This window comes from Sceloporus undulatus, chromosome 5 (assembly GCF_019175285.1).
Source record: "Sceloporus undulatus isolate JIND9_A2432 ecotype Alabama chromosome 5, SceUnd_v1.1, whole genome shotgun sequence".
Classification (NCBI taxonomy): Eukaryota; Metazoa; Chordata; class Lepidosauria; order Squamata; family Phrynosomatidae; genus Sceloporus; species Sceloporus undulatus.
The window spans coordinates 66,278,330-66,305,623 of NC_056526.1; the positions used below are offsets into that span (position 1 = coordinate 66,278,330).

The window sequence follows — 27,294 nt, forward strand, 5'->3', positions numbered from 1 at the left end:
AAGGGTTTGGGGCTGCCCAGTGGGAATTTTGAAGAAACACACACACACACACAGAGAGAGAGAGAGAGAGAGAGAGAGAGAGAGAGAGATAAATCATATACTCTACTTTATATCACAGAATCAATTGGGTGTGGGGGAAAATTCCATTATTGAAGAAATAGCACCTGAAAGATTCTTTAAACATGGAAATCTATATATTTGAGCAGTTCCTTGGATTACATAGCAAAAAGAGTGTGCGACTTTCAAGGAGAATCAGATTAAAACCTTCTCTAAACCCCAAAGATTATTGGATTACTCTAGGCAAATCACCCTTCCAATCTAACCTGACTCTGGGCCTGTCAAGTCAGACCAAAATAAAGCTGCTTCAGGTCACTTTGGAGGTATGCTGTTTAAATTATGCATGCGTCCTAAGAGGCAGAAGCCACACCAAAGCCACGCTCCACTCCTAAGGACTGGAGCGCTGCTTTGGGGCAGCTTCAGGCCTCTTAAGATGTATATATCTCATTCAAACAGAATACCTCCAAAGTGACTCGAAGCAGCTTTATTTTGGACTGTCTGTTTGGGTCCATTGTCACATAATTGTTGTGAGTATAAAACTGGATGATCTGATGCATGCTCCTGTGTGTTCCTTGGAGGATAAACAGCATGCAAAGTGAATAATTACAATGATCTTGTTACCAAGAATGGCAGGGGTCAGTGTAAAAATTTCTCTGTGTATATTTCCTGCCAATAGCTTTATCTCAAAGAAATCATCTATGGATGTTCTGAAGCAAACATAATCCAGTTTATTTAAATTTCTAACCCCATCCAGTTAGGAAAGCAGTACAGTATACATATCAGATTTCAAAACAACTAGGGGATCAGCCAAACCAGGCTGAGACAAGTTGGAGGGAGTATTACTTGGCTTGGTGTTGTCTGTCTGACCCCCTATTTGTTTTGACCTTTGCCACAATAACAGTTGCCATTTTAAATACCGCCTTGTGTCCCTCCAGGGAGAAAGGCAACATATAAATGAAATAAATAATTAAAACAGTGTCACTAATTTAGCCTGTTGTCCAACTCCCTTGCATTTGACAAAGCAGAGAGAAAGTTTGATGCCCTCCAAAGAATTTACTCAGCAGATCAACTAGAAGAAATCTACAGGCCCTTTCATACTACATAGGTACAGCACAATGTTTCCACTTTATCTGCCATGCAACATCCTATGGAATCATAGGATTTGTAGTTTTGACACTTTTAGAATTCCCAGCCAAAGAGTTCTATTGCCTCACCAAACTACAAACTCCAAGGTGGCACAGATTGCAGCCATGACAGTTAAAGTGGAATCATAGAGCTGTAACTGTGTAGTGTGAAAAGGCCCTATGTAAAAAAAAGTTCAAATCTACAAATTTATACAGAAAACCTAGTTTAATAGAATATTGTAATATTTTAACACTACAAATCATCATGGCAAAATCAGCAGGAAAAAAGAATCTTTAATGAACCTTAATCATCATAATTGTCCCAGTTATAAAGATGATTTGCTTTGCAAGCATTTTGAAACATATTTAAAGCATCCTTGAAAATATTCCTAATGAAAATTAAAATATTTATCTGCTATGAATAAAGGATACTATTTAAATTCCTCTCGAACAGTGTTGCCGCTTGTATCTGCAACTCTCACAAAGCTTTAAAATATAACCGCTGAGGTCTAATGCCTGATTCCCCTTATAGATTTAAATTGGTTCAGTTATTTACCTCTATAATTATACAATCTGGGACAATCAACCAAAACAAAACACTTATGTAGTTTTTTAATAACAGTATAGAGATTTAACTTGTTTTGAGACGCTTCAGTTTAGAGAATTTTGCTAATATTAAACAGTTTAGCACCATTTTGTTACGCTTACTCAGTCCATTTACAGCATTTGGGCACTTCAGGTCTCGGTGTCATATTGTGGAATTGTTTTAATTAGTATTTTTACTTTTGCATTTTGTTAAACTCTGGTTCTATTGAACATTTAAATGGTGATATTTTAATGTTTTTATATGTAATGGAAAGTGAAAAAATGGCTGTGGTTCAATTTAAGGTGACATTCACTTTACGGTAGTGGTCTGGAACCTAACCTACTACATTAGCGAGGTATGCCTATAACCTGAATTTCATATATCAAATTACTTTGTCAGATTCCCCCTTCTCCATGGATTTCACACAGTTAATCTCACTTTGGAGACTAGTACACACAGGTGTAAAGTTAGTATGATATAGCAAATATTGCCTGCGCATAACTGAGATGTTCTGAAGCAGAGCCCATGATACAATGTACACATGAAGCGTTCCTGCCTGTACAGTTCCCACTCACTTCAAATAACAATCTCTCTTGAGCATGCAAAGCTATAATCTTTATTCAAATGCATCAGGACTATGTTCTGAGCTGGAGCTGGCTGCAATTCCAATTTCAGTTCCAATTCCATTCCAATTGCCCTAATACTTCATTTGGTACTGAAAATGGACACACATCACTGCTATAAGATAAGCTTAGTTGGCTGTAAATCAGTGCAGCAGATGGTCTACACCAGAGACAGCATTACAGTCCTTTAGTTGGTGGCTTCCAGCACCCTTAGCTATGGGCCCATAAGCTAAGAATTCTACTCATAGAGCTTTATCACACTAGCAAGATTCCACCAGAAAATGGGAGTTAAACACGATTTAATGTACATTCGAATTTAAACAAAACTTGCAAATTCAAGGAGTTTGTCACACTAGGGACTGCTCAAGTAAAATAATGTGAAGTTAATCCGAATGCAAAGCAGAGAAAAATGGCAGCTTTTTTATTTTCAGATTGTTCCACAAGAAAAAGCTGCTGGTTTTCTCTGCTTTGCATTCAGATTAACTTCACGTTATTTCACGTTAATTGCAACGTCGCGTAATAAACTTTGGGCATTTCCGGGTTTCCTTTGCTTTAGATCTCATTTAACTCCTGTTTTTCCATGGAATCTTGCTAGTGTGATAAACTCCATACTGTCCCAGGGCTGGGGAACAGCCCCACTCTCCCTCAGGCAAGACAAGTGGAAGATGGAACTTCAGGGCAAAACCAAACAAAGGAGATTCAACTATGCAGATGCTTCCTATTTCATATTGTAAAAGATAGAAGAACCTCACAAGCAAATTACTGAAGTAGTTTACTCCTCAAGTCTATTCCCAGACTCCTCTATATCCTTGAAATACCAAACTAAAGTGATTCTGTCAAGCAGGGACTATTTAACAAATTGGAATAGATGCTTTAAATTTGGACTAAAACTCAAGAGTTGATTTGTGAATGACCCTAGAGCCACTAGCTGCCATCATACACTCCTAATTTTAAATGAGTTCTGGGGAGAAATCATTATGTAGGCTGGGTCCTGTTCCACTAGTGGACACAAAATGACTTCTAAACTGCTGGAGTCCCCACCTCCACATCAACCCACAGAAAACCTCATATATATATATATAGTGATCAGGGGACCAGATGAGACAGTTTGAAAGGGTTGGTGGGGTGGCTAAGGATTCACTGTATCTCAAGCCTCCTTCTCTTTCCTGAAAGGGAAGGAAAAACTATCCACTATCCACACTGGCCACAAGGAGCCTGTTAAATGTTGCAGTCCTATACAGTGGGTCCTTGCTATCCGCTGAGGATTGGTTCCAGGACCCCCTATGGATAACAAAATCCATGGGTTATCAAGTCTCATTAAATATATAGAAAAGGAAAATTGTGTCTCCAATATAAAATGGAAAATCAAGGTTTGCTCTTTGGAATTTATACTTTTTTTTAGTATTTTCAGGCCGTTGATGCTTGAATCCATGGATAAAAAATCCATGGATAAGAAGGGCCAATTGTACTGCCACTGACCACTGTGGGACTTGCTTCCAAGTAAACATGTTTAGCACTGTTCTGCTGCAATCCTAAGAGTGACAGAATTAAAAAAAATAAGATGTGCGGTTCTATATTTAATATTATTGAGACAGAACTAAAGATTAAGACACTTCTTTACATGAAACAAAATGTAATGTCTTAATTAATTAGGGGCATGGTGGGCTCAGCAGTTAAGATGTTAACTCCGACAATTGCAAGGTCAGCAGATTGGCCGTTCAAGACCCAAGCGCCGCGTGATAGAGTGAGCTCCCGTCATTAGTCCCAGCTTCTGCCAACCTAGCAGTTCGAAAGCATATAAAAGTGCAAGTAGATAAATAGGTACTACTTTGATGGGGAAATAACAGCATTTTTGTGCAGTCATGCTGGCCACATGACCCACAGAATCATCTTTGACAATGCCAGATCCTTCGGCTTAGTAACAGTTGAACACCACCCCCTACAGTTGGACATGACAACATAATCTTGTCAAAGGGGAAACCTTTACCTTTACTTTTTTTTAATGTCTTAATTTAGCATCTCTCAAATTAACAATTTTAATAAGCAAACTACAGCCCTGTCTGGATGGGCCAAATAAAATTTCCTTCCCTCTTTCCTCTCAGCCAGAAGACCAGATTATGCATGGCCCAAACTCCTGTTCTGGAGTGAGCAGATTGGACAACATCTAGTATTCAGCACCAGAACTGGGGTACAGTATATCCCTCTTAAAACACATTTTATTACTAGTTCCTCTGGATAGTCCCAGAAAATCCAGACCCTGTTGTTCCAACACCGGATGACTGTTTGAAACAAGTCCCACTGAACCACCCAGTGCATCCACCATTGCCACCAGTCACTCACTCTGATATCAGAATGAGACTTCCAATCATGTGATCATCCCTGGGCGCTTCGTTCTGATCTAAGAACGAAGCAACTGGTGGCAGTTGTGCCAAGTGGCTCAGCAGGACACGCATGCAATCAGCCCCTCAGCATCAGAATGGAAGGCATTTACAAGGGGGGAGGGCTAGGGGCATCTCCAAGGCCAGGATATTCCGGGCTGCCCCTGGCCAGTGCAAACAAGACCTACAACTGGAATCCTATTAGTTAAACCCAACAAGTCTAGACCTACTGCATTACTGACTGATGAGTGAACACAAAGGTTCACTGGTTCTGTGGGGAATAGAATTCAAGCCTAGATGTTGGCACCATTATCTTAAATATTCTCAGTAAAGCAATGCAATAAACAAACATGCAGCAAAACAGTATAGTGATGCAGCTGTTGGCACCTGACTGCCATTTTAGTATTTTTGAATCGTTCTTTTTAAGAACAGGTATATGCCTCCTCAATATATATTGTACTCATCTCACAAAGAAACAAGGAACTTCTTGCAGCACTGTAATATTAATCATTTGTAGAAAAGTTATTGTTTCTGCTTTTGTTATTGCATATGATGCTCAAAGATATGCTGAAGAAAATAAATGACAATTAAGTTTCATTTTATTCCACTAGAGGGTAGCGTCCTGAAAGCAGCTTTATGGTAAATGTGTACAGTAAATCCAATCATTTGTTCACTGTTTGACCAGTTGATCACAAATAGGCTTGTATTCTCTGTAAATGGCATCAACATTTTTAATGAATGTATAAATATATTTTTAGATTTAAAACAATGCATACTGTGTGGGTTATACTTTGTGCTAAGAATGCCTTTTCGAACACACTCATAATTGTATTTATTTCAAACTATCCTTGTTTCTCTAGAAATCAAGAAAAGTATGAAAGAAAACATACCTTCCTCCTCAAATAGAGGCATACAAATATACTAATCCAAGGAACGGGAAGGAGGCTTTCCTTTCCCCTGTATGTTTGTTTACTGATGTTTTGTTTAATGACTTCATCTTTTATATTCAGAAATAAGTGGATTTGTCTCTCCATCAACTCATTCACTGTGATGCAAAACATATTTATGAAAAGGGAAAGCACACAGCAAAATACCAATAGAATGGTATTTAGCACAAAGCTGTAAAAAAAGAGAGATCTTTTTTTTTTGTTAGTGAGCACTTGTTTCAAATATCGTCCCCGTGCTTCTACACCCTATACATTAAACATACTTCAGTGCTTTGCAAGGTAGGCAAATCATGCCCCTTCCCTTCCACAGATTGGGAAGGAATGCCAAGAAGCACAGAAAGGGTCACCCTGTTTATTTGCACCCTAAGAGCAATGTCATCTAACAGACAGGTTGTCTCAACCAACCAGACTGGAGCAGCTGCGAGTGCTACATCTTGGCACTCCAAAGCGATTGGCTCCTCTCTGGGGAGTGGAGGGTGTTCAGTTATTAATGACCGCTGAACAGGCAGCACCATGTCAGTGTGACAACTGATCGGGTGAAGGATGCACCACTAACCACCATGGAAACAAGGAGAAAGAAGAAGAAAAGCTAGCAGGCATCCCTCTTGCTCTTTCACTCGCTCTCCCTCTCCCTCCTCTCTTTCTCTGCCCTCCTCCATTGGATTGTGAGCTTCTGACAGCCTCAGACAAGAGCTCTGGAAGAAAAAAAAAGTAAAGGATCTCAGCTTGCTGCTGCTCAGAGATTCCCTCCTATTTCAGGATCTATAGAGACAACCATAACGTACACTATCAGTGCATGCATCAAGTCGGATCACTAGCATTGGCATCACGATGCGGCTACCTGAACTAAGGGATCCCAATATGCTGGAGCCTTCCAGGATGAAAACTACTCTTGTAGGGTAAGTGTCTTGATTATTCTAAGTTGTGCTTTGTGTTGTCGACGATCTTGTGCTTTCTTTTGCTTTTTTTGAGGTTAAAAATAAATTCTGACTGAGTTGTATCCCTCCACCTTCTCCATATTATACTCATTCAGAGAGAATTACAAAGAGAGCCCTGTGTGCTCTAAGCCACCAACCACCTCCACTGAATCCTCATTAATCTAATCCCCCCCCCCCCCGGACTCTCACATGGGTGCTTCACTAAGCCAAAGGTCTGAATAATCTGATGCTCAGTGTCTTCAGTGCAAAAGGGAACAGTGCACTTTCTCTGTCTTTGGAAACCAATTACATGCGATACTGGACAGCCTTTTTAACCCCCTTCCAATAGCTGGATTACAGCAAATGCCACTGTATGTCACTCTGGGACCCAAAAGCCACTGAGCACGAAAGCTGAATGAGAATATCACAAACAGTTATTGAATTTCTGCCAGACTACATTTTAAGGATTGTAGCAAATGACTCCCGCCCTCCCTTTCCCCCCTCTGATGCTCAGTCTCTCCTTCACATACAGGGAGAGAGCAAGAGCGCTCTGACACTCAGAAAGGCCAGGATGAATGTCTGATTACTAATGCAACTGGAACTGAGACATGCAAGGTAGAAAGGACAGCATTAAGCAAAAGACTTTTAATCTTCTATGGTAATTAAAGCAATCACAACATGACGCCTCTAAGTGCATTTTCCAGCTGAGAAAGCTGTGGGCTTATTGCTGTCAAACCCCTTCCCATAGAAAACCTCAGAAGTATTTGCTTGGAGCAGGGAGGGGCAATTGGTTTTCACTAGTTGTGTCCAGCTTTGACCACGGCTTTGATTTGGAATTGTCAAAACAGCAGGCTCAGAAAATAAAGTACGAAGTAGAGGCTTCTCGGGAATGCTTATGTGTGTCTGTGTGCATGAGTGTGTATGTGGGAGCAGGGACAAGGAGGGTGGAATACATCCAATCTAAGCCAAACCTTGTTCTACCCTTTAACATTAAAATGTTATCCTCTAAGTACAAAAGAAGAGACGTCCTTCTACCATTAATGTCAGCTAGATTAAGAGGTTATCAGTTCAGAAACATGGAAAGGGAGAATAAACTACAGCAGCTGAATGTTATGAAAAACTGTTTTGTTTTGTTTTTTAATTTGAAAAAGGGGAAGAAAATAATGTTTCTTTAGAGGTGGTAGTAGTCAGTTTGTGGGAAAGCAACCAACACGCCCCCACAAATGGATCTTTTCTCTCTTTCCCTCTCCACATGAAACACTGGAGGAGATCGTCCCTCCTTCCCCACTCCCAGTTGTCAAAGCAGTTATTTTCCTGGACAACTCCAACCTGAAAGTTAATCTGGTTCTGCAGTACACAGTGCAAGAAAAATAAAATACACATACACACGCACATGCACACAGAGATGGAGAGGGAGGGAAGGCAAGTCATCTTCCTCATACCTGCCACTTTCTCCAAAATATGTCAGGAAGTGGGGGAGCTTAGCAATATATGCTTGGCAAGAAGTCAATTAAAATTCTGTTGACCTTTGTAAATGATACCAATAAAGCAGCTCCTGTAATATGCTGCTACATTTAATTTTCCCTTAGATAATGAAGGAGTTTAAGGCAACCTTTCCTCTTCAGATTCCATGAGGAAAGCCAGTGAAGCTCAAGCTACTCTTATTAGCAGGCTTGCTTGTCATTCTTCAGAAAAGGCGAAAAAATCCTTTTCCTTGTGTGTTGTTTTTGTTTTACAGAAAGCCCAGGACTTATTTATCATACGGTTTTAAATAACCATTGCACTAAATCTATCTTCTATGACACATTTTAGTTCTGTCAAGGAGCACTGCATCCTTCTGCTTTCAGCTCATGCAAATATCTTACACTGCAGTAATGAAATAAATCATACTGCATTTTTGGTGATGTATTTAGTGCACTGCTTACATGAAAACAGGATCAAGTGGGGGGGGTTCATTCACATATCAATGCATATTAAGGATTTCTGTGACTTATTTTTGCATGATCGATAACATTTCAAGCTGTCTTTGGTAACTTTCAGTCCCCTGTTACATTATGGTACATTTTTACTTCATGTATAATGAACAAATGCTGTGAAGGCATGCCAGAGAGCTTTTCAAAATGCAGCTTTTGCACATATCAACCCTTTAGAAAGAGCAAGCAGTCACACCTATGCGTGTCCAAAGAACAAGCAAGCTAGTTGCAAGCCATGGGCATAACCAAATGTTACAGGTGCTCATGTCTTTTGAAGAACACACTGTAAAATCTGCCGTGATAATGTGAGAAAATATTCTTAAAAGGATGATGATTTGTCTTCAAGCCTGTTTTCCAGGGGCATTACATTTTGTAGTAGTATAAGGGCATATGGAATAAGCAGGAACATGTGCTTATATTTAACAGAGCCTCCAGTTTGCCTGCAATTTCTTTGGCTTTAAATGCAGCTTGTACAAACACACTCATTATTCATTACTCATTAATTCCATCTTATGAGAAACTAATGCAACATTAGTTGCGTGACAACCATGCCAAAAAACTGACTTGAAAGAATAACCAAAAAAAAAAAGATGTTGGAGCTTGTTTTGGGGAGAGCAGAGGTATTTTTATTAGAAATAATAACTGAAGCAAGAGAAATCATTGAGTATCATTGCAAAACCATGCTGGGAGGGGGAGACAAAGGGATAAAACAGAACATTACTTCCAACCCAACAAACCATGCATTTTTCAGAATCTAAATGGAACTCAGTCACCGAACCTGAATAACTGGTGTCCATTACTGTTCTACATCCTTTCCCCAAAGCAGTTACTCACTAGTATGTAATGTTAAACATCTGCAGTCACTTCTAAAAAGGATGCTGCAACTTTTTGACATAGTGTGCTCTTACTGATTCAATGAAATAGCTAGCTTTGGGGGCTAACTGATGTAAGAGAATAAGATGAGGCAGGTGAATAGTAAAGAATAAAATTATATTCCCTAGTACTTGAAGAAAATATGATTTCTGGCATGATATGAACTAATTTTAGGTAATTGTAATTTAAGTGTTGGCCAACGATTTGTGGGCCCTTTGTTTAATGACACATTCTGGACATGCAAAACAAACACAAAGGGATCTAAGAGTGACAACCTGTCTTAGCTTTGAGTCCAAGGTGTAAATTTCTCACATGTGACAATAATGTTGTTACAACCTAAACCAGTCTCGCATGGTTTGATGCACATATGGGTGCATGGATGGGAAGGGAGAATAGAGGAGAGAGAGAGAGAGATGATGGAGAGATTTAAATGGGTTGGGGAGGGGAAGTTGGTAATAGTAATTGTGCTGTTGTTGTTCTGTGCCTTCAAGTGGTTTCCAACTTATGGTGATCCTAAGATGAACCTTTCATGGGGCTGTCTTGGCAAGATTTGTTCAAAGAGGCTTTGCCTACACTTTTGCCTTCCTTTGAGGCTGAGAGAGTGTGACTTGACCAAGGTCATACAATGGGTTTCCACGACTGAGTGGTGATTAACCCTGGAGTCATAGTCTAACACTCAATCACTACACCATGCTGGCTCTCAGTAATAATAGTACTACTACTTGGATTAGCAATGGAGATGGCAACTTCTTTTATTCTACAGCTAATGCAGAAACATATCACCATACATGAGAGGAAATTACAGTAAACCATTGAAAGTGTTACTATACAAGGGAAGGGTATTCATTTGTAATATGAGAAGAGACAGTGTTGGCTCACATCAGTTAAAATGTCATTAAGCATCTTTAAATTTAAAGATTAGTACTGCTTTTTGTAATCTTGATAAAGGAGAAAACCAAATCTAAATTGTTGTTTGTAGCTTACACATTTCTAAACAGAAAAGTGGTCATTTTTCTTTGATTACACAGGGTATTCCTCTAATCTTCAAGAGCAAAGAAACAATCCTAATATAGCCAATGTGTTCCTGTGTAGTCTCCAGAATTACTTACATTGCCTCCTCAAAATTTACCAGTCCCATATTAGAAACATTTAGGTTAGTTTCTTTTTCCTTTCTCCTTTTTCCTTTCAGGAAAGTTCCTAGCCACATGCTCACTAACATGTCTTCCAACTCCAAAATAAAGTAAGCAATGGTTTTATGCTCCACCTACTTGAAGCTTCAGCTATTCATGACCTGGATAGTCTGGTGTTTATTGACTTACAACCTTGGCTCAGTAATTCCCCTGTTCTCTTGGGCAACTTGTAAAATTTTAATCAAGAAAAATTAAACATAACTCAAATAGTACAATAAAATAACAAATTAAACAAAAAACACAAGCCGGAAAAATCATGATTGTGTAAAGGGAGGCTAAAATGATAGTAATCAGGGTTTAAAAAAGCAATTAAATGTAATTACAACTAAAGTAATATTCAATATCAGCCTTAAAATAAATTTACATAGTTAAAAAGGGCAAAAGGATGAGTGAAGAGAAAGATCTTTGCTTGGTGTCAGAACAATGGTCCAAAACACACTACAGAAATAATCCATTTTGAGACCTCTTTAATGTCCCTGGCTCGGTGCTAGCAAACTCTGGGAATTACAGTTTATTGTGGGACCACCGCTCTCTCATGTAGAAGGCTAAATATCTCACAAAAAGTTCCCAGAATTCCCTAGCATTGAGCCAGGGCAGTTAAAGCTGTCTCAAACTGGATTATTTCTGCAGTGTGTTTTGGACCAATGTTACTGCTGGCTTCAAATAGACTTTTGGGGAATGATCCACAGGTGGGGGCCACCAATAACAAGGCTCACTTTCTTATTGCCACCTCATATTTCATATGGTAGTGTTTCACTACCAGCATAGAAACTACAGTCTTGCTTGAAGGCGATAAATCTAAGTCTGGGCTATATAACATCAGTTGGGAAGCTCACTGGATTCAATAATCACCCTTTAAAAGACAACACCTGCTCACCAAAAAGCAGATGTCAGAAAGGTTCAAATATAGCCACATTCCTGTGTGATCCCAAGATTTATCTACATGGTCATCATTTGTGGAGTCAAAGACTTTCACAGCCAGCGTCCATTTTTTTTGGTGGGATTTCCAGGCTATGTGGCCGCGTTCTGGAAGAATTTATTCTTGATGTTTCACCTGCATCTTGGCTGGCATCTTCAGAAAGTGGTGGCATGGAAGTGTGTGTGGTATACCAAGGGTTACACAAGTATATATACTCCACAGACTCCCATGCCACTACCCTCTGAAAATGCCAGCCATAGATGAAGGTGAAACATTACATAGAACACGGCCACATAGCCCAGAAAAACCCACAACAAACTATGTTGTTGCTGTTGTTGTTGTTGTGTGCCTTCAAGTCATATCTGGCTTATGTCATGGGTTTTTCTGGGGATACGTGTAAGACTCGCCCAAGGTCACCCAGTGGGTTTCCAAGGCTAAATGGAAAATTAAACCCTGATCTCTAGAGTCATAGTCCAACACTCAAATCACTACACCAAACTTGATCTCTCAGAACGTTACAGCTAGCTGGGAACACATCAGATCCGTCCCCTCCTGGAACACATTTGGAACATTCTGGGAACCCAATGGGAACACATACGTGCGGTATACTCAAATGTGTTCCGTTCCCATCAGGTTCTCAGAACGTTCTGAGAACGCAGTGCAGTATTTTTCTCAGACTCCCAATTCAGTTCATAGTAGATGTTGAGCTTTTTTTTAACCTTTGAATCAAGGCCCTTAATGTTACAAAAGAGCGCTAACGGCAAATACATACCTAGCATGAGGCATAAGCTACCATAACTTCTTCCAAAATGACAACAATTAAGGGTATAAGTCATATCATTCCAACAGCAGCATGTTATCTCTCATTATATTTGGATAGCCTGAACTTACTCTGATCACTAAAAGATAAAATGCATGACTGATTGCACAGAAGTATACACCTTTTGGAATGAGCTGTGAAATGAAGAAGCAACCATGAGCTACTAAGTTTAAAATGTCATTTTGAACAAGGTGTAAGACTCAGTTTAGATGGTCAGTGGCTTCTGTGCAGTGATGTCACCAACAGGCTTGCAACCTGGCAGGAATAGGTTGGAGAAGTTAAGATCCTAAATCCAACTTTAGCCTTCTCTTTTGATCACTGTGGAGGTCAGAATTCTCTTTCACCCCCCACAGTGACCAAAGCCCCATGCAAGATTCACCATGTAGCTGCTACTCTTACCCACCTCGATCCTCAAAAGAGAGAGGCAGGATACAAATAAATATTTTATTATTTATTATTGCACCCAATCCACAATCATGCAGTGGCTGGTGGGATGTGTGGTGGGGTGTGGGGTAGAGAAGCACCTGGCTATGCCCCCATAATCAGATGCAGAACAATGACATCATCTGCTAAGACCTTTAGAGGACTCCAGTAGATCTTGGAAGATGATTTCATCTTTCTGTATCTAGAGTCATAGCCAGACGTTTCTCTGCCCTACCCCATAACTCACTAAATAGGTATGAACTGGGGGTTATAGCAGCTATACTCTACATGGCTTAGTGTTTAAGACATTGATTGTGATGATCTCAAGGTCGGCAGTTCAAGACCCAGGTGTCACATGACAGAGTGAGCTCCCATCACTAGTCCCAGCTTCTGCCAACCTAGCAGTTTAAAAGCATGCAAAAATTCAAGTAGATAAATAGGTACCATTGGTGGGAAGGTAACAGCGTTCCATGCAGTTATGCTGGCCACATGATCACAGAGTCATCTTTGACAATGTTGGCCCCTTCAGCTTAGTAATGGAGATGATCACCGCCCCATACAGTCGAACACAACTTGACAATCATGTCAAAAGGGAAACCTTTACCTTTAGCAGCTAAATGTTGAGTCCTGAAGGGAGATGAGAAGGAAGTTCCATCTGAGAAACTTTTATACTACACTTCCTGATGCAACAGTACATCAGCTTGTATTCTTTATAAGTATTCGCAATGTTTGAAAGAAAGATAAAAGGCTAGTATAACAGTGCAAATCATAGAAATGAGAGTACATGCCTCCAAGGGAAGTACCCATTTACACAATCAATGCCTCCCATATGGGGCTCACCATGCTGCAAATTCACAAGAGATCCCACATGTTTACACATTTGTAGAGTACAGGACCACTGAGCATCTGAAGTGGTCCAAAGACTTCTTGACCTGGATGTTGCTTATCAAATACTATAACTGTGGTAGTGTTTGTGAGAAGAAAAACTGAATTCCAAAAATATAGTGAGTCCACATTCTGGGTATCCTATGTTATCAGCAACAGTTGTTATCTACAGAAAAGTTATCAGCTAAATTCTTTTTTGGCAAAGGTTGACTGACTTTTACAAATTTGCCTCTGGAGAAAAAAAATCCTCCCCAGTATTTAGATCAAGCTGAGTAACAGCTCTGAATAACATATCTGTGGATGTTACAATCATGTTAAGCTAAAAAAGGAACCACTTACCAGTATTCCTTGCTGGTTAAAAATCTCTATTTAAACACTGAAATGGTTGGAAAAAATGCTATGGGGGAGAAAACCTTTCAAAATGCCTACTATTTACTTGCATTATCCCAGGAGTCTTTTCCAGAAGGGTTCTTGTTTTGTGAATAACTGCTGTGCAAGAAAATACATTATAATCTACAAAACATTTTGTATGAGGGAGAAAAAAGGTTGAATTATCAGTTTTAAGTTCAGCTATGGAGCAGATTCCCGGGATATCTGGCTACCTGTGTTGTGTGGTTGTGTGTGTGTGTGTGTGTGTGTGTGGTGAGTTGTTTGCACTGTGCTGTATCTAGAGGCCTGGAAATGTTTTGTGACGGTTTGCAGAATAAATTAGAGATTCACAGCATGCAACTTACATATGAGCAGCTACCAAAACTATCCAATGGGAATTGATTCACGACTGCACTTAGAATTGAAAGCCACAACAGTGTAGGCAGTGTTAAGAAAGCAGGAGGGGGGGGGGGAATAAGCTGAAATAATTCCCTGGTGCTCTTCATATAAGCAGATAGGTAACAGGACACTGTTAGAACCAACTTCAAGACTAAGAGCAGCTCCAACCCACCAATGAGAAAGACTAAAAGATAGTACAGAACAAATGAAAATATTTTGTTATGTAACAGAGAGAAGAATCACTTCAGTCATCCACTGCAGCTCCATAGCCTCCAACATTTCACAAATGAAAATCAGGACATGTGTGGTCAAGAAGCATCAGAGTATGGTCAGGATAGCAAAAGTATCAGTGCAAAAGAACAAGCAAGGACAGGGCACAGCAGTTTGTTTTTGCCTGAGTCTAAAGGGAAGGGCAAGAAGATTCTACCATTCACTCTAGATAAAGAGAGAGAGAGAGAGTTAATCCCGGGAAGACATGAATGAATTAAGCAGAGAGGTGCCTTCCCCACAGATAAGCAATGTGTCCTCAATGCTGAATAATCACAGCAAGTTCCCAAACCACTAAAAATGTGTGAGAGAGAAATAATAAAAAGAACTAGCCACCCACTTAGGAAAATCTGCATTTCATCTTCAGAACCAGGATGCTTACCAGAAATTCATTGCTAAGGTGCAGTACAGAATCTTTATCAAATTCAAAGGCCAAAGGATAAATGAAAAATTACTGCATGATATAAGTAAAGAAATTACTATGTAACCACACACATGGCAACTGTAGTGTGCCAAGCTACATCATGGCAGTCCTCATTACCACTCTCCCAAGAATAATCCCAAAATACAGGCAGTGGTGATCAAGCTTATCAATTAATCAGTTCTAGCATTTATCATGTATACCTGGAGCAGCTCTTTTACAAACTGAATGGGATTGAAATACCAACAAAGACCACTGAATCCCCAAACACTTTACCTAATAGTACAATAATAGAGTAGGACAGAGTCAGTGTGGGGTAGTGGTTTGAACATTGGATTATGATTCTGGAGACCATGATTTGAATCATTACTCAGCCATGGAAACTCATTGATTGGCCTTAGACAAGTCACATTCTCTTAGCCTCAGAGTGAGGCACTGACAAAAACTCCTCTGAACAAATCTTGCCAAGAAAACCCTGTATAGACTTGCTTTAGCATTACTATAAGTCGTAAATGACTTGAAGGCACACAAAAAAAGGATAGCAAACAAGGTACTGTTGCTGGGAAAATCTATTCCCCACCACCATGACAATGATGATAGTAGCTAAACTCAGAAGGAAGAGGGCATGGGAGATGACATAAGCATCCCTGTCATTCAAAGAGAGATCCTGTGAGCCTTGCCTCCTGATACAAAGAAACAACCTGAACAAAATTTACTTGACATTACTATTGATTCAGTTAAACTGTGTGTAAGTGTGCTTGAGTCCATGCATATATTGTACATTAGTAGTCTATTCTGTAATGACAACTGTATACAAGATACTACAAAATAAAGGCAAGGCAGAAATTATTCATTAGTCAGCTGGGATTATTACTGCTTACCCAGAAGTAGATTTCATTGTTTTCAGTGAAGAATTATCCCCAGGAAAGTATGACCATACTATGATGTGCAATACAAATAGTCAAACTAAAAGGGGGGAAATCTGCTTCACAGGTTGCAGAAACTCAGCAAACAATTCTATTATCTTTTGGAAACGGAAAATAAATCACTTGATTTATATAATTTAACATGTGACTACTCCATTTGTGTCCCACAGAAAACTAGATCAAATTCTGATCTTGCAAAGCCATCTGGATCTTTTAAAAATGTCTCTTTTCCACAACCAAGTGGGGCAGGGCAAAAAGCAAGATTTAGTCCTAGGTGCTTGAGGCTTAAAATTGTCCTCACTCATATAAAAGAACTAAGTTTTCTACCATAACAGCTAGATTTTCAAAAGTATTCAAGCTTTTCTCCCTAAATCCCTACCCTTTGTTGCTGCAAGGACCCATATTCAGTGTTCTTTTAATTCAGTCTTGTTGTTTTTTTAGCTGGCATGGTCTGCTTAAGGAAAGACATTCTGAACCTAGCTATTTAGTGACAAGAAATCTTCCACAGATAAAGAAAAGCATTTACTAAAGTGTGGTTCCAGGCTATGCCACATGTACTTTGACTGGCAGAGATTTAAGACCTTCGTCCTCATAGGTCAGAGGGAATGGGGGTAACAGGTCATACCGGGCATCTCCATTGCTATCTCTTTATTGCCCCCACCACACAATCCCCCAGAGAGAGATATTTGTCTCAGTAGTTGTCAGTTTTGATTGACAGTCTGAAATGTTGTTGCTCTTGTTGTTACTGAGGGATGATGACAGTTTGTTTTCTTAAAAGAGATCCTGCTTTTCCCTCACAGAAAGAAATATTCAAGAGGACTTTGTGAAAATCCTTTCAGTTTAGTATAGCACCAAGTGTTATAAGGCTGAATATTTTAAAATTGCTTCATCCTGATGTATTTATAATATGCATTGACCATGGGCTGTTTGAAACTTTTCTTTTGGATGAATAGCATGCTTGCAGCTATGGAATGTAATCATTTTCTTACACTTCTTTCTTCATGTTTCTTAGGGAACATATAGTTTGCAATGGCCTACGATCACAAGCAGAAAATGTACTACTATAGACTTATGTACAACGGCCAATCACAATATGACAGTCCAAGTGGTATAGTAGTTAGGCTAAAGGATTAATAGGTTAGATCATGAAGTTACATGTGTCCATTGGCCATTCATCTTCTTTGAACCCTCACTACTTTATAGGGTTATGGGAGCCATATGGGGTCCCTGAGTGCCTTGGAGAAAAGGTGGAACAAATATGCAATAAAAATGCAAATATGGGCCAAAACAAAAATAGTACTGCAAACCATGTTATAAAGCATATTCAAAGGGATGTTGTAGTACCTTTGAGACTAACTGTGTGAAAGAAGTTATAGCATAAGATTTTGTAGACTTGGTCTACTTCTTCAGATGCTTGGTTATATTATAAAGATAAATAAATAAGTAAATAAATAACTGATGGCAGCAATTCAGTTTCACTAACCACAGCTGTAAACACATAAATTCTTACTTCTCAGGTGTCTTTTAATAACATTGTCCTTTTCCATGAGTGATCTCCACATGTTCAGGATAAATCACTCAGCCATGTGGGTTGAGGAGAAGCTGCATACTTCCTCTCCAAAGAATGGACACTCATTCTTTGGTCATGCTTGGGTTATTTAACTTAAACATAACCCCAGCCACACAAGACATACCCACAGAAAAACAGTTTCATCATGGCCATCACAATGATTAAATGATCCCTGCCATTATTTCTTCTACCATATTTAAGATTATTTGGTTCCAATCTGTATTAGCCACATTTAGAAATTCTTGACTATCCATTTAAAAACAACAAAAGCCATCCTATCTTTTAACTATCTTGGTTTCCCCTTCCCCATTAGCAACAAACAGTTCTGAAAAAGTTAAATTATCACAGTGGTTCTCAACTTTCCTAATGCCGCGATCCTTTAATACAGTTCCTCATGTTGTGGTGACCCCCAACCATAAAATTATTTTCATTGCTACTTGTGTTTTCCAATGGTCTTGGCTACCCCTGTGAAAGGATCATTCAATCCCCACAGGGATGGTGACCCACAGGTTGAGAACCGCTGAATTATCAAGAAATATTTGTACTAAAATAAAACACAACAATTACAACTCAAACCACAATAGCATGCAGAACCATTCAACAGGATTTTCACATGGATCTCTGAGAATTATTCTTATTTTTGGGCTTCACGCCACTGTCAATTGCCAGTGGCATCATTAACATTAACTAATGTTAATGAGCTCTTTAAAATAACAGTAGTGAGTAACAAATTATGATTCAAAAATAATGTTTCAAGCACTGGTCTTTATATCATGTTCCCTCCTCTGATGTAGTTTGGTTTAGACTCCATTTCAGCTTGCTGGATGAGAGTATATGGAAGCTTCAGACTTGTAGTCTACCAATATTAAATAACTCTCTGTAGCTTACCAATATCTATCAACCCAGAAGTCCCTTTCCATCATATTTGCGATATGAAATCAGGAGGCAGAGAAACAACAAAGACTTCCTACTAAATTGAATCTTCTACCCATCTATCATCTGTCTGTCTACCTACGGTATATATACCAATATTAAATAACTCTCTGTAGCTTACCAATATTTATCCATCCAAAAGTCAACCCGTTTCCATCATAGCTAGGATATGAAATCAGGAGGTACAGGAACAACAAAGACCTCCTCCACCAATAAATTGTCATGAATCTCCTATCCATCTATCATCTGTCTGTCTGCCAATATAGCTGGAGCAGAAACCTGGTATGTTTTGTGAGCCTGTAAGAAATAGGGAGCAGTCTTTAACATAAACAACTAAGGTAAAACAGAAAATAACAGAAACACATATACATGTTGCGTTCCACTCATTATGACTTCCTAGCCATTGCAGCTACCATTCTGAAACTGGACAGATTTTTTCCCCAAAGGGTCTCTTTGGTGTTAATGGATTTCTATATAGACTGTCCAATCAAATCTGAAGAAGGCACACACACACATACACACAATTTCCATTTTTTAAAATCCACAATCTGGAAAGGATTATGTTTTGTGCAACCCTTCCCATCCCGCAAAAATAGATACAGTGGTACCCCGGGTTACGAAATTAATTCGTTCCGCTGCCGCTTTCGTAACCCGAAATACTTCGCAAGCCGAAAAACCCATAGGCGCTAATGGGGAAAAGCCGCGATTTCATGTGAAATAGCGCCGAAAAGCACCAAAAAATTTTTTCGTAACCCGAAAAAACCTTCATAACCCGGAACAGTTTTTTTAAATGGATTTTTTTCGTAACCCGGAAATTTCGTAAGGCGGTGCATTCGTATCCCGGGGTACCACTGTATTCTGAAATCGGCGGGCTTCGTATAGTATACTGGTAAGGTTGTTTAACTGGCATCTGGGAAATACAGCCTCAAGTTTCCAATGAACTATAAAATTCACTGGGTGACCTTGGGCCAATCACTTTCTGCTAGTTCCCAGCTAGTCTGACCTAATTCATAAAATTGTTGAGAAGAGAAAGTAGAATACAAAAGAACCACCTACCCTTGAGTTCACTGGGGGGGGGGATGGAATATCAATGTAGCAAGCAACTCTTCAATTATTGTGTGAATCATGCCACCTTTTTGTTGCACCAAAAGTATTGTTACATGCAACATCTCTGTTGTAATATTCATTTCTGCAGAAGCAAGGGTCTGAAAAATGAGATATAAATCAACTCTGAATTTAGATCTATCTATCTATCTATCTATCTATCTATCTATCTATCTATCTATCTATCTCTTCCTCTGTGTGTGAGAGAGAGAGTATGTGTGTGTGAATGCTTCAGAAAGAGTAAACTGAGATCAAAACTGCTTAGTCCTCCGATGAGTCCTGCAGCCAAACTTCTCATAAAAGCAGAACAAGCAGGATCTCAGGTTAAAGCATGTCTGTCTCCAAGCTTCAGGAAAGAAAATTCCAAGATGCAATGCTCTATAGGATTTGTGTAATCATCTGGCCCTCAAGTTAATCAGTTTTTAGCTAATTGGATGTTGATTAAATGGGGCTGTACTCAGTGTTTACCCACTGTTGTGAGAAAATAACTGTGCAAGAAGTCAGCAAGTGGAATAACCTAATGTTACAAAATCGTATTACTCTCACAGTGAAGTTGAGTTAGCTTCTTTAATATTTAATAGCCTCCTGGCCATGGGAAAAAAATCGTGAGGAATTAAACTCATACTTCATAATAAAAACACAAGAAACCGAGAATGCACAATATGCATTAGCAGAACTTTCAGCAGTAACTTAGGAACCAAACCATTTTTTTTTTTTTTTTTGGCTTTAATTTTATACTAGGCATGGCTCAAAAGAATTTTAAATGCATGGATTTCACATCTAATGGTTTTCATTTTTATAAAGTGTTACAACTGACTCATATTTTATATAAATACATTTCAACCCAGGAGACAGTTTTCTAAGATATACCTCTATTCACATAATGAATACTTATACTAGTTCCTCAAGATATCCCAAAAGACCTTATTTCCCTACATGAGCCTGTCCAAACCTTCATATCTTAGTGCAAGCGTTTTCTCTCTGTCCGTCACCATCACAGGAAGAATTGGTGAGGGAAAGGGAGAGAGACTTTTTGGTGGCTACCTCCACACTGCGGAATCCCTTCTCATGGGAGGCTAGAGAGGTGTCTGCATGGGTCAGACTGTTCTGGCCACAAAATTGCCTCAATGTCCCCACCTGAGGCACTCAAGAGCAATGGCAAGTAGCTGTTGGCACTCAAATCCTACTGTATCCCCAGCTGCCATGGGTTGCTCCCTTTGAGGTCAGAATGAAGCACCCAGCATTGATCATATGGCTGGGCCCCTTGGTCTGACCTTAGAGCAAATGACCCACACCAGTGGAACTGACAGTGGGCAGCACAATGGGATGCAGATGGAAAGAGTAACCCAGTGTTGCTCCAGAGGGCTCAGGGTCTTCTGGGAGGATCTGGAGCAAAGGGTGATTTTATTTAATCAATTTTAAGGGTGAGATACTGCGGGTTCGGTGCTGAACTGGCTGTATGTCATCTGGACAATTTGCACCACAACTGGGGACTGGTTCCTGCAGAATCCGGACTGATCACTGTGAGAAGGGGGGGGGGGTATTTGGTCCATGCAGACATGGTCTAAGTTAGCCCCATCTTTGATCTCTTTCCTCCAGTGAAGACAGACCTTTTTATTTAAGCAGGCCTATTATGTTTAATTGGGTGTGACTGAAGGATCTTTTAAAGGGGGGTGTTCTGTACCTTTATCTTATGTTTTGTATGTATTACAAACTCTTTTTACATACTGTAATATGGTTGGCTATTTAATTTTAAAAGCCTTTTGTACCATTCTTTTAACGGTGTTTTGTTTTAAATCTGCACTATTAAGGCTCCTTAGTTATCATGCTGAGAGAAAGGTGGGATATTAAGTAAGCAAGTAAGTAAATAAATAAATAAATAAATAAACAAATAGTTGCAGCCAGCCAGCCATTATGGGATTTACCAGAGCAAGGAAATGAAGGCAAGCACAAAAACCCCTTCCCTGCATGTCCCTTTGCCCTTCTGAGAATAAGATGTTGCTGATGGATTTTAATTTCTCATAAAGTACATGCACTCAGCATATCTGCTAAGAAGAAAGTCATTCTGGGTTCAAGGGGTCTTTCCAGCAAAATATAAAACACTGTCAGATGTAGTTCCTCCCCACCCAGCGGGCCAAAATCCTGACAAAAAGGCAAGGCAAAAATGCAGCAAGGAAATGAGAAGGCAATGTGAAATGGAAAAGGAGCAGCAGCTGCAGAATAACCTTCTATAAGTCCAAGCTGGGAGGTCTTGCAGGAAGCAAGTCTCATCAAGTGACCTGACCAAGGCAACAATGATTCAAAAGGCTTCTTTGCTAGCCTAATCAGTTAGTGTGATGTCCCTTACTTTGTTTTTTTTTAATTTAAACATGTAATATACATATTAAACATATATACATACAACAAAAAATTTACGCAACATTGTTTATCAACAGAATTACATTGTCACTTCTGTTATCTTCCTTGATTGTGCCTTGCTCACCATCCCATATGATGTCCCTTACTTTGAAAAGCTTTCTGGTGGTACCATTATTCTCTCTCTGCTCTGCCTTTTAAGTCCTTATTTATTTATTTATTTATTTATTTATTTATTTATTTATTTGTTGAGATGGAATAGAAATAGTAGCTGCCGAAGAACCTTTTGTAACTTTATTTACTTTTTTGCAGCATCCCTAACTGTCATTGCTCCAAAATGACAGGTAAAAAGAAGCCTTAGGTAGGAAGAACAGCCACAGGAGTCTTAATCTATCATGTCTGTGATATGATTATGGAAACTACCATGGAAATCTAATGCTTGCTCCCCTGCCCAAAGAATAGTGTGAGCACTGAGATAAGCACTACCATCCATGCCAAATAACAAGACGATTGACTTACATGGTGACATTAGGACCAGAAGATTCAATCCTGCAAAGGCATTCATATTCGTGGCCCATCTCTATGCTGACCTTTGCTTCTCTGTTTGCTCCGTTTGTGACTCCCCACCCCCAAAGCAGTCAATTATTTGATGCTGCTTTGCATGTTAATGTGTCCCAAGGCTGCAATGAGCATTAGAATGTGTGGCTCAGCTAGCGAATCTTGCCAACTAAAACTAAACATTTGTGCCAAAGAGGTGTCTCAGTTGAGGCTGTTGCCAACTAGAAGATTCATCCAGTTGTGTGTATGAATACCAGAATATTTTAGAGGACATGAAGAGTCCATCTAGAAAGAGATGGCATTTAAAGGAGCTGTGTTTAATAGTTGTTCCAGTCATTCTTGGAGGGAGGTGTGCGTGTGTACTTTGTTAAAGAGAGGACTTTATCAAGAATTTAAAATCAAAGCGGTACAGAATAAGCTACATTTGATGCCAGTGTAAATTGTGGAGCATAGACAGTGTTTCATTGGTAAAATATGTTCCAAGTTTCTTTAAGATGAAGCAATAGACTCAACAACCTACTGGTAGATTAGTGGGAGGTTAGTTATGAGTAAGAGAGATCTGTGTGTGGTCACTGCATTTCATCCAATCTACATCTCCCTCTAACATCTGAAGTACATGGCTCACAAGGATAGATAGCCAAATGCTGTCTTCTATCAGGCCCAAGCTATGAGCCGACTTCACAGCCAGGACTAGATTTATGAGGAACAGAAGCAGCCCCTGGCTCACTTGTCATCTAGGTCCCCAACACCATATAAACTTCTGTCTGTGATAGTTCCTCTTCCTCAGTATCATCAGTCACTGCCATATGCCCAGGACAGGGTGACCAGATGTCCACTTTTCCAGGACATATCCTACATTTCAACCTTCTGTCTAGTGGGAATTTCAAAATGTCCTCCATTTTGAGCATGTCCAAGCAGCACGAATTTACATTTATATTAGTGTACTTAGCTTTTATTTGGCAATATCCTATCTTTTTCATGAATGTCCTACCATTTACAGTGCCTTAGTCTCCTTTGCAGTTATAACATCTGGTCACACTGGCTCAGGACCTGGTAGGAGGTGAAAGCAAGCAGCATCACATTTATTTAATGTGATATTTATTTATTTTAAAAAAGCAGTGGCATGGCATGCACAAGATATACTGGCTAGGGGCCTCAGTCAGGCTGGAGCAATTATGGACAGGCTTCTTGGTTGGTTGAGTACTCCATCTGTTCCTCAGTATGGGATCCAAGGTAGCTTAAAACATAGAACAGCTAAACCTATTTGATACAAAAGTTTAAAAACTATTAAATAACTCTGTTAAAAACATTAAATTAAAATAGTTTAAAAACACATTAAAAGATAGCCAAAAGAATTAAAGCATAACACACCGCATTGAAAGACCCTTCTGCCACAGTAAGTTATGAGCCAAAGGCATATTGAAATGAAAAGGTTATTTGCTGGCCAGCTGAAAGAGAGCAAGAGCAGATAGAGGGCCAACTGAGCCTCCAGTTGGAAGGAGTTCTATAACCTGGGAGCAGCCACCAAGAAGGCTCTTTCCTATGTACACACCAAGGGAGTGTATAAGGAGCAGCCCATCTTAATATTTGTCTGTAAGGAGTAGCCCATCTCAGTTTTCTCCCTAACAAATTTCCAATCACAGCAGCAGCTAAATTCAGTTTTGCATTGAGTGTCTATATGTCTGTATGTTATATTAGTTCCATTTATCAATAAGATTAGCACAAAAGAAGTCTCTTTCTAATACAATCTCCCTAACCTGCAGTTCACCTGGTGATAGTTGTGTTTTTGTTCTTCTAGATTTCATTTGCATGAAAACTGAAGTATTTTCCATAAAAATGCACTGCTTCATTATTAATTATGATGGAGGATTTTCTTTCAACAAGGGACCACATGCACACAGTAGAAGTTAAAATCAAGTACATACGATTCAAAAATAAAACCCTTCTTTGCTATATAGTAATTATAATAATTAAAAGTGACAGCATAATTCCCAGCATGAGCCACCCCCTCCCCTACTTTTTCTGGAAACTTCAGCCAAGACTGGCATTCATTCAGCCAAAATACCCTTCCATTTCTTTGGAGTAAATGTTGGTTCCTCTCTCTGTGTTACTTACAATTCTGATAGAAATAGGAGAGAATAACAACTACTGTATTCCCATGATCCAGTAACCTTTACCCAATGAAATGCCCCAGAATTTTTTTGTAGTAGAGTGATCTTGTCTTACTTTAACCTACATACACATCTCCCTGCCCCCACCTTTGTATTCTGCAGAAACACAAGCCCAGGGTCTTTCATTAACAAATACAACAGTTTTATGACACAAAATGAACACAAGATGCTCCAGGCCCTAACCAGATGGCAGAACTCCCACTTGCCCTGTTCCATATTTATGCCCAAAATAGGAAGTAGTACCAGAGCAAGGAAAGTCTGTTGTGGCGGAGGGTTTCTTGCACCAACATTACACATCCCCAAGTGAAAGCTGTGGCATCCCAAAATACTACCCTTCCCTCCTGTGAACTGGATGTGCAATGAGCAGGGAAGCAGCTGAAGTGGTGGAAGCAGACAATGCAGATAGCACCTGCCCAGGGAAGGTCTGAGTGGGTTTGAAAAAGAGACACACATTCACTACAGCACTGAGCACAGATATGATAACATTCAGCAACATATTAGAACTAAACAACTGTGCTTATAACTACAATAGCATCATCACCAACAGTATAATGATTCTAGGGCTCAAAGGGTTCAGTCCCCTGGATTTATGATTCATGGGGAAAAGGACATTATCATCTGTAATAGTGCTCAGGCTTCTCTATTCTGGTAAACTCGAGGATGGAAAGAATATTTGAAAATGTTCAAAAACAGTCCAAAAATTTATTTTTTGTGTGTGCTGACCCTGTGGCGCAGTGGTTAAATCCCTGTACTGCAGCCACTCACTCAAAACCATAAGGTTTTGAGTTCAAGACCAGCAAAAGGACTTAAGCTCGACTCAGGCTTGCATCCTTCCAAGGTTGATTTGTTCATATTTACTGGGTTTCTGAAAACTCATTCAATTAGATCTAGACTGCATTAGTCCTCAGGGTTCAGTGTCATTAAAAACCATGGGATTTAGGTTAGTCACAACCCATTTGTGCCACTGGTTTTCTGAAATTTAGAGTGACAACCTTTGTCTAGATCATATCCATATATTAAGAACCTTGTATTTGGCTGTGGACAGTGTCTGTGTATGTGTGTGTGTGTAATACTCTAATCTTAACTTTGGCTTTCCCAGAATGATATAGATGTAAGGCTTGCAATGCAGAAAGTCCTTCCAAGCACAAAGAAAAATTTGGTTGCCCTTGGATGGCGTGTCTATATCCAGAGCTTGGAAAATTTACTCTTTTTGCTACTACAAACCCACCAGTATGACCCATTCTTCATTGCAAACTGTTTTTTGAAACTTCAGAGTTTCAGCTATATAGCTGGGGTTTGGCGAAAAGAAAAGAAAATTAAGCTCAGCTCTGGGTTTAAAACAACAACAACGCAAACCAACAATATTCAAGTATCACTTCTTCAGCACAACATACAGCCCACACATGGATGAGTATACATATTATCAGGCTATGAATTACAATCATGGAAATATCTTTAATCTTGATCAACTGTCTGTTCCAAATATATTATAATAGGGTTAAGTCCAGACTAAAACATATGTAAATGTGCTTTGCCCTCTATGGCTACTACTTCAGATTTCTGAACACAATATGAGGGGTTTTATAAATGGAGTGAGTTGTAATGAGGGGCAGGGGGAAAGCAGGATCTCCCAAAACCAAATGTAGTTACCTGCCACAAATGGATACCTTCCTTCTATAGTAATCAGACCCTAGATACATAGAAATCAATCCAATGTCAGTTCTAACTCAAGGAAACCCAGTAAAATCAATAGGATTCATGTAAATCGTAATCAATGTCCCATCCACTTCAATGAGTCCACTCTAGTTGGACACTGAAATTAGTCCACTATGTGGAGCAGTTTTGAGAGTGTAATCTTTAATGACAATCTTTGTAAATCATGCAGGTAAAGCAATTTGGGGATATCCCAGTGTTTACTCTATTTGTTTTTAAAGGAATAAATTTAAAGCCACAGGTACAGCATTCTCCCATCAGTAGCAACTTGAGACCATTGCGCTGTGTTTTATGCATTTCCACCAACCTGTTTCCTTAGCAACTATTGCATTTTACCCAGCTCATGTCTAGGATTCAAAGCAATGTTGAGAGGAAATATACTGTTACATACTCTTAATAGCATTTCTGAATTTTAACTGAGGATACAATATGTTGAGTGATATTTGCCATAATGTTAATGATCCTGATCTGACAGTAGAGAGATCATTCATATCTCCAGGTTTGTGTTAAAGTAGCAGAAAAATTCAGAAAAGAGTATGTTTTTCTAACATGATGGTTGTTATTACACTTTCCTTTAAATTACTGATGAAATGCAATATTCACATCTAGGTGTATATTACATTCCATGAAGAGTGTGGGAAGTTACTTTTTAGTAGTCATTAATCATAGTATAGTTCCAATGATTCCAAAAGCAGTTAGCAACTATAGTAGTTGCAACTTTTAAAAGGAACACACTTTCTTTATGTAGAGAGATCTTGTACCACCTTTGAGACTAATTGAAATAAAGAAGTTG

General features: G+C 39.3%; 2 protein-coding genes across 9 annotated transcripts in view; one reads left to right on the top strand and one right to left on the bottom strand.

The window, feature by feature from the left end:
- IMMP2L (inner mitochondrial membrane peptidase subunit 2) overlaps positions 1-27,294 on the bottom strand; it is a 594,331-nt gene that overhangs the window by 284,341 nt on the left and 282,696 nt on the right. The window lies entirely within an intron of this gene.
- LRRN3 (leucine rich repeat neuronal 3) overlaps positions 6,221-27,294 on the top strand; it is a 58,185-nt gene continuing 37,111 nt past the window's right edge. Inside the window, exon 1 of the mRNA XM_042467990.1 lies at positions 6,221-6,614. The gene's annotated coding sequence lies outside the window, so the exon portion shown is untranslated. The remainder of the gene's footprint in view (positions 6,615-27,294) is intronic.